Here is an 18,783-nt window from a genome sequence, read left to right as displayed (position 1 = left end):
GACCAGAAGAGCTCTGCCAGGAAGCATTATGCGTATTTGGGGGAAGGGCTATGGTGTCAATCCCGGGAAGCTGATCCGGTCCTGATTTTACCCCGTTGCATGCATGGAGATGTGGTTCTGATTTTCCTAAGACGAAAGAGGCACCACGTGCTCAGAGTTAGACCAGGGAGAGATAGGAAATGGTTGATTTTTCCCTTTAGAAAATCATTCTGAACCAATTCCTAGCCTTTTTCCCCCCCATTTCGGTACAAATCTTGATAAATCCTGTCTGATCGTAGAGTTTAACTGCACCCAAACACCTCTCTCCTGGCCACCCCTGTTAGTTGCTCCTTGCATCCACCTCTTTGCCAAATTTCTTATAAAATGTTCTGAGCAGGTAGAATTTCTCTGAGGTCAATTAACAGTAAGCCACCATCAGCTCATGAGGACAGGCACACCTCAGGCCTCTCAGGAGGCAGATCCCTACCGCAATGTCACCCCCCTTTAAAAAGTCCCTGCTGCAATTTCTCTGCAGTGGAATTGATTCCTGCCCTTCCTCATCTCTCTCTAGAAGATCCAGAATTTCACATCCCTAAAGGCACCACACCGCATCAAGAGAGATCCCGAGGCAAAGCCATATTCCCAGCACCTTATCTCCTGTGCTCCCCTGGCACCACTTTCACCTTTGCCTGGGAAAATGAGGACTCCAGCTTCCCCAGCCTAAAGCTTCTTCTTTCAATCTTCACGCCTAGATGCTGCAGGGCTGGGTTTTGTTGGTTTTTTAATTGCAATTGACAGAGTCAGCAAGTTCTGGTGCCATCGAATGGAAACTAAAACCATATTCCGCATCTCCCTCTCTCTCTCTTCCTGCCCTTTTTCCTTGGGCCAGGTTTATGTCCCACAAAGCCAGGGGGAGGAAAAGGGGGAGTCCCACCCCCCTTGATTGCCAGCCTAGTACTGAATTAGAAATACACGTGTCGAGCCTGTGCAATTACTTGGCAGGAGATATATACGTGTTTGTGTGTGTGTGTGTGTGTTTTTTTTTCAGGGCAAGAGGTGGGATAAAAGAGGAAAGAAAGGCAGACGAAGTCTCTTTGAGGGGTTGGTCCTGGACTGGTGCAGTTCTGGGCTGGGGATGGATCATTTCCCAGCTCCTGCTCGCTGGATTTTGGATTAGACGCAGTTTCCTGCTGCAACATCCCTCCCTCCCTCCCTTCCCACCCCCAACCCCCTCTCCCTGCAAAAGGGACAGACTCAAAACTTCTTTCAGCGCCTTCATCGGACGAAGCTGGTCCCAGCCACATCCTTTGCTGCTAAAGTCACAGGTAACACTTTTCAGCTATACTAAAAAAAAGAATACAAAGAGAGGGTGACCCTTTGAAAGGGCTAATGAATGTCTGCAAGAGGCTCCTTTCCCTGAATTCATTCATTCTGCACTTTATGAGTTATTATTGAACCTTCTTCCAAATAAGCATTCAGTTGATTAACTCTTGTATCCCACTGTTTGCATAAATTCTGGGCACTTCTGTGTTAAAACGATTGAAACATTTTCGTGAGAGCGCTGGGCAGACTGGATGGACCACGTAGGTCTTTTTTTATCTGTAGTCATCCTTCTGTGGGCTCAGGACTTATACGGAGGGCAGAGGTGGTGCGAAAGGGGCTTGCAAGTCTCCCCTCACTCCCCAAAAGGATAGACAGTTTAGTAAATGTTGGGCTATATACATGGTTTGTGTAGGAGAGCAGGGGTGCAATAAGGGTGTAGGAGTGGATGTAGTGCCCACCCCAATCAACATCTCTCCCTCCCTCCCACCCTGAGACATTGAGCAGTGCAGAGGATGCTATGCTCCAGACCGTTTGCCTTTTCTCTGCTGTGCAATTCATTTTCACAGCTCTGGTCTCTGTCCTTCCTTGGACAGGTTCCGTCCTGACGTTGTTCCGGGACAAACATCAAACTTCTGAGATTCTTTGCTTCTTTTAAATGTCATTCCACCGTCAGTGGCTTAAGCTGTATTTAATTCAAAGTGTATATACTATGAAAACCCTATAACAGTTTGATTTCCCCTCGTCTAGGTGTGTGCACCTGTGTTTGAGAGCGGGACAGTAAGATTGAGCCAGAGACTGCCGTAGAGTTAATTGCCCACATCAAACAGTTAAGTGACTGCTCAGCTTGTGCTGGGGGTGTGGAAGGCTAGTCCAGCCCTTTAGGTAGAAAGTCGCGGCAGAAACTAATCTCCTTCTGTACAAGATTTGATCTTGGAAGAAAGGCCAACGCACAAAGAAAGGGACCTCTAAGTACACAACAAACCAAATGTCACCCAATAAAGAGTGTAGATGCTTGAAGAGCTGGGACATATATTATTTTCTTTATTCCAGATGAAAAAGAGCCGACACTATCGGTGTTTCGGCTCTTAGCCTGCCTCAGGGGTCTTTGGAGTGATCACACAATTTTTCTTTTGTCCCAATTTTTGATTGAACTGTTTGTCAGCAATTTACGGAAGCAGATCTTGTCCTCCTCCTCTATTCAAGATCTGCGGACAGCAGTTCAATCGAAAATTGAACCATATTCACATCATTCTCTTCTCGGTTGGACTGAGAACTTTTCAGAACTTCCTCGTAGTGTGAAGACTTTCAGGCTCTGGTAGCCAGAGCTGAGATTGTGATGTCATAAAGCCTCATCCCACCAATAAGAGCCAACCTCATCAGTGATGTCACAGTGGCTTGATTGTCCTCTACTTGGTTCACTTTTATTACATACTTGGGAGTGCTGAAATGTTTTCAGTCCAACCAACCAACTTCCTATTTTGCCAATGTAACTAAAGAGTGTTCTCTTATTTCGTTAAGTGCCAATTTCCAGAAATGAAATTCTATGTTTTGACGTTGTTTCAGATCATTGATTGAACCATATCCATGTCATTCTCTTCTTGGAGAACTTTTCAGCACCCCCTCGTATCTCTGAGGATACAAATAGAAAGATCCCCTAGAGATCCATAGGAACTCATCTCTAGAGCTCTTATAGATCCCTTAGGGTACAAATTTAACAGACTTATATCCTGCCTAAAACCTACGCGGGTTACAAAATGCATGCCTAAAATACAAAAATTAATACCCTTTAAAGCAGACATTAATATGCATAAAAATTATTCATTCTATATCCATCTTTCCTCAATAAACATTACTTGTAGTCTCAGAGCTGATAATGGGTCAACAGGTCATGGGCCAACAATATTTAATGGGTCACGGGTCAGTCTGCTCTCTGGAGCTTAGTGGCCCTGATGATCGCTGTAGTATGTGCTTGTGGCTTGGCCCTCCTAAAAAGCCCATTGGGCCATGGTGGGGGAGTGGAGTGCTGCTGGAGGCCTGAGATTTGTTGCCTGCTGCAGAATGTAGCTGCCTATGGCTGCGGGGAGACAATTTACCGTGAATCTGCAAAGCTATCATGGGAAATGCCTACACAACTTGGTCGCCACCACAGGGAGAAAGAAAACCACAATGAGATGACTGAGCAGGCACCGTCCAACCCGGATGCGGACTGTTCTATGCACTGGTGGCTGAGGCTACGAGTGTGCGGGACTGGACTGACTGCAGGTAGGAATTCGATTGGCAGTCTGAGCTGAGATTGGGTAGTCCAGATCTGTGTGTAAGAGTAGTGAAATATCAGTCAAGATAGCTAAGAATGACTTTAAACCATCTGATCGTGGACATTGGACATTGGACAGTTTGTATAATGCGATTCAAAATGGTTCTGAATGAAAATGCAGACGGCAAAGCCAAACGTTGGAAAACATTCAGATTGGTTGAAACCGCAAATGGTGAGCATATTTTTGGCTGGGCGGCTGTGTGGGTTCAAGTTGTCTACTGTTTAAGTCAAGAGTAGACGAAGGATCGATTAAACAGTATGGTACAAAAAATATGACCGATCATATGAAGTCACGTGCTGTCGCCAGAGTAGGCAGGTGTTCACCAGGGGATACAGCTGCTGTCAAGAGTGCCGAACTGCGTCGGGTTGTTGAGGTTGGACTATCATTCTTGGTCATTGAGAGTTCGGGTTTGAAATCAATTACACTGTTGGATGATACACCATGCACGACTGACAAAGGATCAAATGTTGTGGCCGCAACTGCTGCAAAAACTCATGTGGATTGCTCGTGTCATTGGCTAAATACTTCCGTTGACACAGCCCCGAAGTACATCAACTGGACAACTATTTCCATTAATTGGTCAAATATGCAAACCAGGCAACAGGCATTCAGTCCAACTTGCCCAAAAGCCTTAAACATGGGGGAGAAACGAGGCCATGGCGTGGTTTGCGTGACATGTTTTCATCAATTTTGGAGAGTTGTGATTAAATGACAAATACTGGAACAGTTTGACCATGTTGCACTTTATGGCAATGTATCTTGAGTCAACTTAGCGAAGATTTAGTTTTGTGAAAAACCTAAAAGATCGCCAAGGGTTCTTCGAACAAGTGAAGTCCTCCCTTCAAATGCTAGCCATTGAATTGACTGACTCAACTTCCGATGATGTTACTGAAGCAGCCTTGGGTTTTGCAGAATATGTTACAGATGTCAACTTGAGTGCACCACTGGAGCCTTTATTCGAGAAGGTGAAGGTTGATCCATTCGCATTGGGTCAGAAATTCAGAGACAAGGTGCCATAATAATTTTCAGCCACTTTTGTTTTGGGATCTGCAAGGACTAGAGCAAAAATAGCAGATAAATGAACGTCACATATATTGTTATACTTATGCTTATGCATCTCGTGTTTATTATATATGTCTGAGCCAACTATCCAGGCGCACACTGGAACCGAGTCGATGATGAAATGAGAGATTACGAGAGAGAAGCGAACCCGTCATAACCTCACTTTGACTCGCTGAAGTGGTGGGCTCTCCGTGGCAAGACATTTCCGATGTTATCAGACATTGCCAGACAACTTGATATAATTCCAGCGTCAGACACTAAAGCGCATTCAACGCTCAACACATAATGATATCACAGCACAGTAGCATGTATCCTGAAACGGTTGAGGTTATTTCGATTGTCTCTGAGGGGTACAAAAATAGGCTGATCAAGTGATTTTGGAACAGTGACTGGTTCGGCAGCCGCAGGACACAGACTCGCACGTGGTGCCAGGCCTGTGACCGTTACAATTGCAATCCGTGTCTTTCTGCCATTTATGAGTGAACGGAAATTGAATACAGTAATCGTAAATAATAAAAATGAAATGAGAAGAGCACTTGCACCATTGCCGTCACGGCTACAACTAGTTTGGCAGTTAACAATGCAGTGGCAGGTAGCAGGAGGCCTAGATTTGTCAATTGTAGCCTTATCTGCTGGCACTGCATCTGGAGCTGGGAAAATGCACTGCGGATCATGGGAATAGGTAATGGGTGAAAGGCATGATGGGTCACATGGGTCATGAGTCACAAAAAGATGACCCATCTATTTAAAAAAAAAAAAAAAGCCTCCACATATAGTACTGTTTTTAGAAGCTTCTTAAAGGGCTGAATGTTATCCACCATCCTCGACTGTCTAGCTACGTTATTCCATAAAATCACCCCAGCAACAGAAATGGCCCTTGTTCTGGTATCAGCATATTTCGCCTGTTGTAGGCCCTCTAGAAAGATCTCTAGAGATCCAAAAATCCACGGGAACTCTGCCCCTGAGGATACAAATAGAAAGATTCCTAGAGACCCAGATTCATGGGAACTCCGCCCCTGAGGATACAAATAGAAAGATCCCTAGAGACCCAGAGATCCACGGGAGCTCCGTGCCTGAGGATACAAATAGAAAGATCCCTAGAGACCCAAAGATCCACGGGAGCTCCGCCCCTGAGGATACAACTAGAAAGATCCTTAGAGACCCAGAGATCCATGGGAACACTGCCCCTGAGGATACAACTAGAAAGATCCCTAGAGACCCAGAGATCCACGGGAGCTCCGCCCCTGAGGATACAACTAGAAAGATCCTTAGAGACCCAGAGATCCACGGGAACACTGCCCCTGAGGATACAACTAGAAAGATCCCTAGAGACCCAGAGATCCACGGGAGCTCCGCCCCTGAGGATACAACTAGAAAGATCCTTAGAGACCCAGAGATCCACGGGAACACTGCCCCTGAGGATACAACTAGAAAGATCCCTAGAGACCCAGAGATCCACGGGAGCTCCGCCCCTGAGGATACAACTAGAAAGATCCCTAGAGACCCAGAGATCCACGGGAGCTCCGCCCCTGAGGATACAACTAGAAAGATCCTTAGAGACCCAGAGATCCACGGGAACACTGCCCCTGAGGATACAAATAGAAAGATCCCTAGAGACCCAGAGATCCATGGGAGCTCCGCCCCTGAGGATACAACTAGAAAGATCCCTAGAGACCCAGAGATCCACGGGAGCTCCGCCCCTGAGGATACAACTAGAAAGATCCTTAGAGACCCAGAGATCCACGGGAACACTGCCCCTGAGGATACAACTAGAAAGATCCCTAGAGACCCAGAGATCCACGGGAGCTCCGCCCCTGAGGATACAACTAGAAAGATCCTTAGAGACCCAGAGATCCACGGGAACACTGCCCCTGAGGATACAACTAGAAAGATCCCTAGAGACCCAGAGATCCACGGGAGCTCCGCCCCTGAGGATACAACTAGAAAGATCCTTAGAGACCCAGAGATCCATGGGAACACAGCCCCTGAGGATACAAATAGAAAGATCCCTAGAGACCCAGAGATCCACGGGAGCTCCGCCCCTGAGGATACAACTAGAAAGATCCTTAGAGACCCAGAGATCCACGGGAACACTGCCCCTGAGGATACAACTAGAAAGATCCCTAGAGACCCAGAGATCCACGGGAGCTCCGCCCCTGAGGATACAACTAGAAAGATCCTTAGAGACCCAGAGATCCATGGGAACACAGCCCCTGAGGATACAAATAGAAAGATCCCTAGAGACCCAGAGATCCATGGGAACTCAGGTACAAACATTCATGGGGTCACATAATGATCTCTAGGGATATAGATCTCTGGGGGCTCAGAAATATCCCTAGAGGCACAAAGAGATTCATGGGGGACACAAAAGGATCTTGGGGGACACAGATAGATCCCTGTAATATACAGATAGAAATCTTTGTATTAGCTCTTTAGGAAAAGATTCCATACAGAGAAGGAGATTTCCAGAAATGGCTGGATGAGGTTTTTGTCCTTGGGATGTTAGTGCTGCCCGTCCAGGAGAGATTCCAACCCCGAATATTCACCCCTACGTCCCCTTTGTCAACCGTTATGGTAGGCGATGCTCCATTCGGAATAATGGGAACCCCATGGATTATCGGTGTCCAGCGTTTACATTCATCCCAGTTACAGTAGCTGCCGCTGTGCCGTCCTTGGGCTTGAATGATCACTTTCTCTTTTGCCCACTAAGAGAAATCTCTGGCTGGTTGCACTTCAGCTATAATTAGAGCAGCTCCCCCTGCCAAGGCTGGCGATCAATCCCAGTGTCGCTGTAGAGGGTGGAGGAGAGAGGGAGGGATGGGGAGGGGGGGTGCCTTTCTTCTCTTTTTCAAAACTTGCCAAGGCAGAATTGGCTGTTTCAGTGAGGGGTTGGGGTGAGCATTGATTGAGGGGACCTTTTCTAAGCTACGCCAGTAGGCTTGTGTGGGAGGGGTGGGGGGGCACAGACTTAAAATATACAAAGGGAGAATCCACCAGTCATGTAATTAACAGGCTATAAAGCAGATCTAGGACTGTGAGATTTGTTTGGTGCCTATTATATTTATTCAGTTTTCGATACTGTTCTCGCATGGGATTCAGGTACTCAAGCATTTTCCCCTTGTCTGTCCTAGCAGGCTCACAATCTTTCTAAGATACCTGGGGTAATGGGGGGATTAAGTGACCTGCCCAGGGTCACAAGGAGCAGCGGGGGTTTGAACCCAAAACCTCAGGGTGCAGAGCCTGTATCTTTAACCATTTCACCACTCTAGAAATCAAAATGTAGTCTAGGACAATCAAGCCCTTGTGACATCACTGATGAGGTTGGCTCTTATTGGTGGAATGAGGCATTATGACGTCACAATATCTGCTCTGGTTATCAGAGGCTGAAACTTTTCACAACCCATCTAATGTACCTAGGGTAATGGGGGGGATTAAATGACTTGCCCAGGGTCACAAGGAGCAGCGTGGGTTTGAACCCAAAACCTCAGGGTGCTGAGGCTGGAGCTTTAACCACTGCACCACTCTAGAAATCAAAATGTAGTCTAGGACAATCAAGCCCTTGTGACATCACTGATGAGGTTGGCTCTTATTGGTGGAATGAGGCATTATGACGTCACAATATCTGCTCTGGTTATCAGAGGCTGAAACTTTTCACAACCCATCTAATGTACCTAGGGTAATGGGGGGGATTAAATGACTTGCCCAGGGTCACAAGGAGCAGCGTGGGTTTGAACCCAAAACCTCAGGGTGCTGAGGCTGGAGCTTTAACCACTGCACCACTCTAGAAATCAAAATGTAGTCTAGGACAATCAAGCCCTTGTGACATCACTGATGAGGTTGGCTCTTATTGGTGGAATGAGGCATTATGACGTCACAATATCTGCTCTGGTTATCAGAGGCTGAAACTTTTCACAACCCATCTAATGTACCTAGGGTAATGGGGGGGATTAAATGACTTGCCCAGGGTCACAAGGAGCAGCGGGGGTTTGAACCCAAAACCTCAGGGTGCTGAGGCTGGAGCTTTAACCACTGCACCACTCTAGAAATCAAAATGTAGTCTAGGACAATCAAGCCCTTGTGACATCACTGATGAGGTTGGCTCTTATTGGTGGAATGAGGCATTATGACGTCACAATATCTGCTCTGGTTATCAGAGGCTGAAACTTTTCACAACCCATCTAATGTACCTAGGGTAATGGGGGGGATTAAGTGACTTGCCCAGGGTCACAAGGAGCAGCGGGGGTTTGAACCCCAAACCTCAGGGTGCAGAGGCTGTAGCTTTAACCACTGCACCACTCTAGAAATCAAAATGTAGTCTAGGACAATCAAGCCCTTGTGACATCACTGATGAGGTTGGCTCTTATTGGTGGAATGAGGCATTATGATGTCACAATATCAGCTCTGGTTATCAGAGGCTGAAACTTTTCACAACCCATCTAATGTACCTAGGGTAATGGGGGGGATTAAATGACTTGCCCAGGGTCACAAGGAGCAGCGTGGGTTTGAACCCAAAACCTCAGGGTGCTGAGGCTGGAGCTTTAACCACTGCACCACTCTAGAAATCAAAATGTAGTCTAGGACAATCAAGCCCTTGTGACATCACTGATGAGGTTGGCTCTTATTGGTGGAATGAGGCATTATGACGTCACAATATCTGCTCTGGTTATCAGAGGCTGAAACTTTTCACAACCCATCTAATGTACCTAGGGTAATGGGGGGGATTAAATGACTTGCCCAGGGTCACAAGGAGCAGCGGGGGTTTGAACCCAAAACCTCAGGGTGCTGAGGCTGGAGCTTTAACCACTGCACCACTCTAGAAATCAAAATGTAGTCTAGGACAATCAAGCCCTTGTGACATCACTGATGAGGTTGGCTCTTATTGGTGGAATGAGGCATTATGACGTCACAATATCTGCTCTGGTTATCAGAGGCTGAAACTTTTCACAACCCATCTAATGTACCTAGGGTAATGGGGGGGATTAAGTGACTTGCCCAGGGTCACAAGGAGCAGCGGGGGTTTGAACCCCAAACCTCAGGGTGCAGAGGCTGTAGCTTTAACCACTGCACCACTCTAGAAATCAAAATGTAGTCTAGGACAATCAAGCCCTTGTGACATCACTGATGAGGTTGGCTCTTATTGGTGGAATGAGGCATTATGATGTCACAATATCAGCTCTGGTTATCAGAGGCTGAAACTTTTCACAACCCATCTAATGTACCTAGGGTAATGGGGGGGATTAAGTGACTTGCCCAGGGTCACAAGGAGCAGCGTGGGTTTGAACCCAAAACCTCAGGGTGCTGAGGCTGGAGCTTTAACCACTTCACCACTCTAGAAATCAAAATGTAGTCTAGGACAATCAAGCCCTTGTGACATCACTGATGAGGTTGGCTCTTATTGGTGGAATGAGGCATTATGACGTCACAATATCTGCTCTGGTTATCAGAGGCTGAAACTTTTCACAACCCATCTAATGTACCTAGGGTAATGGGGGGGATTAAGTGACTTGCCCAGAGGTCACAAGGAGCAACGTGGGTTTAAAACCACAACCTCAGGGTGCAGAGCCTGTAGCTTTAACCACTGCACCACTCTAGAAATCAAAATGTAGTCTAGGACAATCAAGCCCTTGTGACATCACTGATGAGGTTGGCTCTTATTGGTGGAATGAGGCATTATGATGTCACAATATCAGCTCTGGTTATCAGAGGCTGAAACTTTTCACAACCCATCTAATGTACCTAGGGTAATGGGGGGGATTAAGTGACTTGCCCAGGGTCACAAGGAGCAGCGGGGGTTTGAACCCAAAACCTCAGGGTGCTGAGGCTGGAGCTTTAACCACTGCACCACTCTAGAAATCAAAATGTAGTCTAGGACAATCAAGCCCTTGTGACATCACTGATGAGGTTGGCTCTTATTGGTGGAATGAGGCATTATGACGTCACAATATCTGCTCTGGTTATCAGAGGCTGAAACTTTTCACAACCCATCTAATGTACCTAGGGTAATGGGGGGGATTAAATGACTTGCCCAGGGTCACAAGGAGCAGCGTGGGTTTGAACCCAAAACCTCAGGGTGCTGAGGCTGGAGCTTTAACCACTGCACCACTCTAGAAATCAAAATGTAGTCTAGGACAATCAAGCCCTTGTGACATCACTGATGAGGTTGGCTCTTATTGGTGGAATGAGGCATTATGATGTCACAATATCAGCTCTGGTTATCAGAGGCTGAAACTTTTCACAACCCATCTAATGTACCTAGGGTAATGGGGGGGATTAAGTGACTTGCCCAGGGTCACAAGGAGCAGCGGGGGTTTGAACCCAAAACCTCAGGGTGCTGAGGCTGGAGCTTTAACCACTGCACCACTCTAGAAATCAAAATGTAGTCTAGGACAATCAAGCCCTTGTGACATCACTGATGAGGTTGGCTCTTATTGGTGGAATGAGGCATTATGACGTCACAATATCTGCTCTGGTTATCAGAGGCTGAAACTTTTCACAACCCATCTAATGTACCTAGGGTAATGGGGGGGATTAAATGACTTGCCCAGGGTCACAAGGAGCAGCGTGGGTTTGAACCCAAAACCTCAGGGTGCTGAGGCTGGAGCTTTAACCACTGCACCACTCTAGAAATCAAAATGTAGTCTAGGACAATCAAGCCCTTGTGACATCACTGATGAGGTTGGCTCTTATTGGTGGAATGAGGCATTATGACGTCACAATATCTGCTCTGGTTATCAGAGGCTGAAACTTTTCACAACCCATCTAATGTACCTAGGGTAATGGGGGGGATTAAATGACTTGCCCAGGGTCACAAGGAGCAGCGTGGGTTTGAACCCAAAACCTCAGGGTGCTGAGGCTGGAGCTTTAACCACTGCACCACTCTAGAAATCAAAATGTAGTCTAGGACAATCAAGCCCTTGTGACATCACTGATGAGGTTGGCTCTTATTGGTGGAATGAGGCATTATGACGTCACAATATCTGCTCTGGTTATCAGAGGCTGAAACTTTTCACAACCCATCTAATGTACCTAGGGTAATGGGGGGGATTAAATGACTTGCCCAGGGTCACAAGGAGCAGCGGGGGTTTGAACCCAAAACCTCAGGGTGCTGAGGCTGGAGCTTTAACCACTGCACCACTCTAGAAATCAAAATGTAGTCTAGGACAATCAAGCCCTTGTGACATCACTGATGAGGTTGGCTCTTATTGGTGGAATGAGGCATTATGACGTCACAATATCTGCTCTGGTTATCAGAGGCTGAAACTTTTCACAACCCATCTAATGTACCTAGGGTAATGGGGGGGATTAAGTGACTTGCCCAGGGTCACAAGGAGCAGCGGGGGTTTGAACCCAAAACCTCAGGGTGCAGAGGCTGTAGCTTTAACCACTGCACCACTCTAGAAATCAAAATGTAGTCTAGGACAATCAAGCCCTTGTGACATCACTGATGAGGTTGGCTCTTATTGGTGGAATGAGGCATTATGATGTCACAATATCAGCTCTGGTTATCAGAGGCTGAAACTTTTCACAACCCATCTAATGTACCTAGGGTAATGGGGGGGATTAAATGACTTGCCCAGGGTCACAAGGAGCAGCGTGGGTTTGAACCCAAAACCTCAGGGTGCTGAGGCTGGAGCTTTAACCACTGCACCACTCTAGAAATCAAAATGTAGTCTAGGACAATCAAGCCCTTGTGACATCACTGATGAGGTTGGCTCTTATTGGTGGAATGAGGCATTATGACGTCACAATATCTGCTCTGGTTATCAGAGGCTGAAACTTTTCACAACCCATCTAATGTACCTAGGGTAATGGGGGGGATTAAATGACTTGCCCAGGGTCACAAGGAGCAGCGGGGGTTTGAACCCAAAACCTCAGGGTGCTGAGGCTGGAGCTTTAACCACTGCACCACTCTAGAAATCAAAATGTAGTCTAGGACAATCAAGCCCTTGTGACATCACTGATGAGGTTGGCTCTTATTGGTGGAATGAGGCATTATGACGTCACAATATCTGCTCTGGTTATCAGAGGCTGAAACTTTTCACAACCCATCTAATGTACCTAGGGTAATGGGGGGGATTAAGTGACTTGCCCAGGGTCACAAGGAGCAGCGGGGGTTTGAACCCCAAACCTCAGGGTGCAGAGGCTGTAGCTTTAACCACTGCACCACTCTAGAAATCAAAATGTAGTCTAGGACAATCAAGCCCTTGTGACATCACTGATGAGGTTGGCTCTTATTGGTGGAATGAGGCATTATGATGTCACAATATCAGCTCTGGTTATCAGAGGCTGAAACTTTTCACAACCCATCTAATGTACCTAGGGTAATGGGGGGGATTAAGTGACTTGCCCAGGGTCACAAGGAGCAGCGTGGGTTTGAACCCAAAACCTCAGGGTGCTGAGGCTGGAGCTTTAACCACTTCACCACTCTAGAAATCAAAATGTAGTCTAGGACAATCAAGCCCTTGTGACATCACTGATGAGGTTGGCTCTTATTGGTGGAATGAGGCATTATGACGTCACAATATCTGCTCTGGTTATCAGAGGCTGAAACTTTTCACAACCCATCTAATGTACCTAGGGTAATGGGGGGGATTAAGTGACTTGCCCAGAGGTCACAAGGAGCAACGTGGGTTTAAAACCACAACCTCAGGGTGCAGAGCCTGTAGCTTTAACCACTGCACCACTCTAGAAATCAAAATGTAGTCTAGGACAATCAAGCCCTTGTGACATCACTGATGAGGTTGGCTCTTATTGGTGGAATGAGGCATTATGATGTCACAATATCAGCTCTGGTTATCAGAGGCTGAAACTTTTCACAACCCATCTAATGTACCTAGGGTAATGGGGGGGATTAAGTGACTTGCCCAGGGTCACAAGGAGCAGCGGGGGTTTGAACCCAAAACCTCAGGGTGCTGAGGCTGGAGCTTTAACCACTGCACCACTCTAGAAATCAAAATGTAGTCTAGGACAATCAAGCCCTTGTGACATCACTGATGAGGTTGGCTCTTATTGGTGGAATGAGGCATTATGACGTCACAATATCTGCTCTGGTTATCAGAGGCTGAAACTTTTCACAACCCATCTAATGTACCTAGGGTAATGGGGGGGATTAAATGACTTGCCCAGGGTCACAAGGAGCAGCGTGGGTTTGAACCCAAAACCTCAGGGTGCTGAGGCTGGAGCTTTAACCACTGCACCACTCAAGAAATCAAAATGTAGTCTAGGACAATCACGCCCTTGTGACATCACTGATGAGGTTGGCTCTTATTGGTGGAATGAGGCATTATGATGTCACAATATCAGCTCTGGTTATCAGAGGCTGAAACTTTTCACAACCCATCTAATGTACCTAGGGTAATGGGGGGGATTAAGTGACTTGCCCAGGGTCACAAGGAGCAGCGGGGGTTTGAACCCAAAACCTCAGGGTGCTGAGGCTGGAGCTTTAACCACTGCACCACTCTAGAAATCAAAATGTAGTCTAGGACAATCAAGCCCTTGTGACATCACTGATGAGGTTGGCTCTTATTGGTGGAATGAGGCATTATGACGTCACAATATCTGCTCTGGTTATCAGAGGCTGAAACTTTTCACAACCCATCTAATGTACCTAGGGTAATGGGGGGGATTAAATGACTTGCCCAGGGTCACAAGGAGCAGCGTGGGTTTGAACCCAAAACCTCAGGGTGCTGAGGCTGGAGCTTTAACCACTGCACCACTCTAGAAATCAAAATGTAGTCTAGGACAATCAAGCCCTTGTGACATCACTGATGAGGTTGGCTCTTATTGGTGGAATGAGGCATTATGATGTCACAATATCAGCTCTGGTTATCAGAGGCTGAAACTTTTCACAACCCATCTAATGTACCTAGGGTAATGGGGGGGATTAAGTGACTTGCCCAGGGTCACAAGGAGCAGCGGGGGTTTGAACCCCAAACCTCAGGGTGCAGAGGCTGTAGCTTTAACCACTGCACCACTCTAGAAATCAAAATGTAGTCTAGGACAATCAAGCCCTTGTGACATCACTGATGAGGTTGGCTCTTATTGGTGGAATGAGGCATTATGATGTCACAATATCAGCTCTGGTTATCAGAGGCTGAAACTTTTCACAACCCATCTAATGTACCTAGGGTAATGGGGGGGATTAAGTGACTTGCCCAGGGTCACAAGGAGCAGCGTGGGTTTGAACCCAAAACCTCAGGGTGCTGAGGCTGGAGCTTTAACCACTTCACCACTCTAGAAATCAAAATGTAGTCTAGGACAATCAAGCCCTTGTGACATCACTGATGAGGTTGGCTCTTATTGGTGGAATGAGGCATTATGACGTCACAATATCTGCTCTGGTTATCAGAGGCTGAAACTTTTCACAACCCATCTAATGTACCTAGGGTAATGGGGGGGATTAAGTGACTTGCCCAGAGGTCACAAGGAGCAACGTGGGTTTAAAACCACAACCTCAGGGTGCAGAGCCTGTAGCTTTAACCACTGCACCACTCTAGAAATCAAAATGTAGTCTAGGACAATCAAGCCCTTGTGACATCACTGATGAGGTTGGCTCTTATTGGTGGAATGAGGCATTATGATGTCACAATATCAGCTCTGGTTATCAGAGGCTGAAACTTTTCACAACCCATCTAATGTACCTAGGGTAATGGGGGGGATTAAGTGACTTGCCCAGGGTCACAAGGAGCAGCGGGGGTTTGAACCCAAAACCTCAGGGTGCTGAGGCTGGAGCTTTAACCACTGCACCACTCTAGAAATCAAAATGTAGTCTAGGACAATCAAGCCCTTGTGACATCACTGATGAGGTTGGCTCTTATTGGTGGAATGAGGCATTATGACGTCACAATATCTGCTCTGGTTATCAGAGGCTGAAACTTTTCACAACCCATCTAATGTACCTAGGGTAATGGGGGGGATTAAATGACTTGCCCAGGGTCACAAGGAGCAGCGTGGGTTTGAACCCAAAACCTCAGGGTGCTGAGGCTGGAGCTTTAACCACTGCACCACTCTAGAAATCAAAATGTAGTCTAGGACAATCAAGCCCTTGTGACATCACTGATGAGGTTGGCTCTTATTGGTGGAATGAGGCATTATGATGTCACAATATCAGCTCTGGTTATCAGAGGCTGAAACTTTTCACAACCCATCTAATGTACCTAGGGTAATGGGGGGGATTAAGTGACTTGCCCAGGGTCACAAGGAGCAGCGGGGGTTTGAACCCCAAACCTCAGGGTGCAGAGGCTGTAGCTTTAACCACTGCACCACTCTAGAAATCAAAATGTAGTCTAGGACAATCAAGCCCTTGTGACATCACTGATGAGGTTGGCTCTTATTGGTGGAATGAGGCATTATGATGTCACAATATCAGCTCTGGTTATCAGAGGCTGAAACTTTTCACAACCCATCTAATGTACCTAGGGTAATGGGGGGGATTAAGTGACTTGCCCAGGGTCACAAGGAGCAGCGTGGGTTTGAACCCAAAACCTCAGGGTGCTGAGGCTGGAGCTTTAACCACTTCACCACTCTAGAAATCAAAATGTAGTCTAGGACAATCAAGCCCTTGTGACATCACTGATGAGGTTGGCTCTTATTGGTGGAATGAGGCATTATGACGTCACAATATCTGCTCTGGTTATCAGAGGCTGAAACTTTTCACAACCCATCTAATGTACCTAGGGTAATGGGGGGGATTAAGTGACTTGCCCAGGGTCACAAGGAGCAGCGTGGGTTTGAACCCAAAACCTCAGGGTGCTGAGGCTGGAGCTTTAACCACTGCACCACTCTAGAAATCAAAATGTAGTCTAGGACAATCAAGCCCTTGTGACATCACTGATGAGGTTGGCTCTTATTGGTGGAATGAGGCATTATGATGTCACAATATCTGCTCTGGTTATCAGAGGCTGAAACTTTTCACAACCCATCTAATGTACCTAGGGTAATGGGGGGGATTAAGTGACTTGCCCAGGGTCACAAGGAGCAGCGGGGGTTTGAACCCCAAACCTCAGGGTGCAGAGGCTGTAGCTTTAACCACTGCACCACTCTAGAAATCAAAATGTAGTCTAGGACAATCAAGCCCTTGTGACATCACTGATGAGGTTGGCTCTTATTGGTGGAATGAGGCATTATGATGTCACAATATCAGCTCTGGTTATCAGAGGCTGAAACTTTTCACAACCCATCTAATGTACCTAGGGTAATGGGGGGGATTAAGTGACTTGCCCAGGGTCACAAGGAGCAGCGTGGGTTTGAACCCAAAACCTCAGGGTGCTGAGGCTGGAGCTTTAACCACTTCACCACTCTAGAAATCAAAATGTAGTCTAGGACAATCAAGCCCTTGTGACATCACTGATGAGGTTGGCTCTTATTGGTGGAATGAGGCATTATGACGTCACAATATCTGCTCTGGTTATCAGAGGCTGAAACTTTTCACAACCCATCTAATGTACCTAGGGTAATGGGGGGGATTAAGTGACTTGCCCAGGGTCACAAGGAGCAGCGGGGGTTTGAACCCCAAACCTCAGGGTGCAGAGGCTGTAGCTTTAACCACTGCACCACTCTAGAAATCAAAATGTAGTCTAGGACAATCAAGCCCTTGTGACATCACTGATGAGGTTGGCTCTTATTGGTGGAATGAGGCATTATGATGTCACAATATCAGCTCTGGTTATCAGAGGCTGAAACTTTTCACAACCCATCTAATGTACCTAGGGTAATGGGGGGGATTAAGTGACTTGCCCAGGGTCACAAGGAGCAGCGTGGGTTTGAACCCAAAACCTCAGGGTGCTGAGGCTGGAGCTTTAACCACTTCACCACTCTAGAAATCAAAATGTAGTCTAGGACAATCAAGCCCTTGTGACATCACTGATGAGGTTGGCTCTTATTGGTGGAATGAGGCATTATGACGTCACAATATCTGCTCTGGTTATCAGAGGCTGAAACTTTTCACAACCCATCTAATGTACCTAGGGTAATGGGGGGGATTAAATGACTTGCCCAGGGTCACAAGGAGCAGCGTGGGTTTGAACCCAAAACCTCAGGGTGCTGAGGCTGGAGCTTTAACCACTGCACCACTCTAGAAATCAAAATGTAGTCTAGGACAATCAAGCCCTTGTGACATCACTGATGAGGTTGGCTCTTATTGGTGGAATGAGGCATTATGACGTCACAATATCAGCTCTGGTTATCAGAGGCTGAAACTTTTCACAACCCATCTAATGTACCTAGGGTAATGGGGGGGATTAAATGACTTGCCCAGGGTCACAAGGAGCAGCGTGGGTTTGAACCCAAAACCTCAGGGTGCTGAGGCTGGAGCTTTAACCACTGCACCACTCTAGAAATCAAAATGTAGTCTAGGACAATCAAGCCCTTGTGACATCACTGATGAGGTTGGCTCTTATTGGTGGAATGAGGCATTATGACGTCACAATATCTGCTCTGGTTATCAGAGGCTGAAACTTTTCACAACCCATCTAATGTACCTAGGGTAATGGGGGGGATTAAGTGACTTGCCCAGGGTCACAAGGAGCAGCGTGGGTTTGAACCCAAAACCTCAGGGTGCTGAGGCTGGAGCTTTAACCACTGCACCACTCTAGAAATCAAAATGTAGTCTAGGACAATCAAGCCCTTGTGACATCACTGATGAGGTTGGCTCTTATTGGTGGAATGAGGCATTATGACGTCACAATATCTGCTCTGGTTATCAGAGGCTGAAACTTTTCACAACCCATCTAATGTACCTAGGGTAATGGGGGGGATTAAATGACTTGCCCAGGGTCACAAGGAGCAGCGTGGGTTTGAACCCAAAACCTCAGGGTGCTGAGGCTGGAGCTTTAACCACTGCACCACTCTAGAAATCAAAATGTAGTCTAGGACAATCAAGCCCTTGTGACATCACTGATGAGGTTGGCTCTTATTGGTGGAATGAGGCATTATGACATCACAATATCTGCTCTGGTTATCAGAGGCTGAAACTTTTCACAACCCATCTAATGTACCTAGGGTAATGGGGGGGATTAAATGACTTGCCCAGGGTCACAAGGAGCAGCGTGGGTTTGAACCCAAAACCTCAGGGTGCTGAGGCTGGAGCTTTAACCACTGCACCACT

General features: G+C 46.8%; 1 protein-coding gene across 2 annotated transcripts in view; it reads left to right on the top strand.

Annotated features, from left to right (window-relative positions):
- The first annotated feature begins 1,080 nt into the window (after window positions 1-1,080).
- Window positions 1,081-18,783, top strand: part of BCAN (brevican) — a 60,398-nt gene continuing 42,695 nt past the window's right edge. For both annotated transcript variants that reach the window (XM_033923167.1, XM_033923166.1), the window contains exon 1: window positions 1,081-1,304. The gene's annotated coding sequence lies outside the window, so the exon portion shown is untranslated. The remainder of the gene's footprint in view (window positions 1,305-18,783) is intronic.

This window comes from Geotrypetes seraphini, chromosome 16 (genome assembly GCF_902459505.1).
Source record: "Geotrypetes seraphini chromosome 16, aGeoSer1.1, whole genome shotgun sequence".
NCBI lineage: Eukaryota > Metazoa > Chordata > Amphibia > Gymnophiona > Dermophiidae > Geotrypetes > Geotrypetes seraphini.
This window is presented reverse-complemented; position numbering and strand designations above follow the sequence as displayed.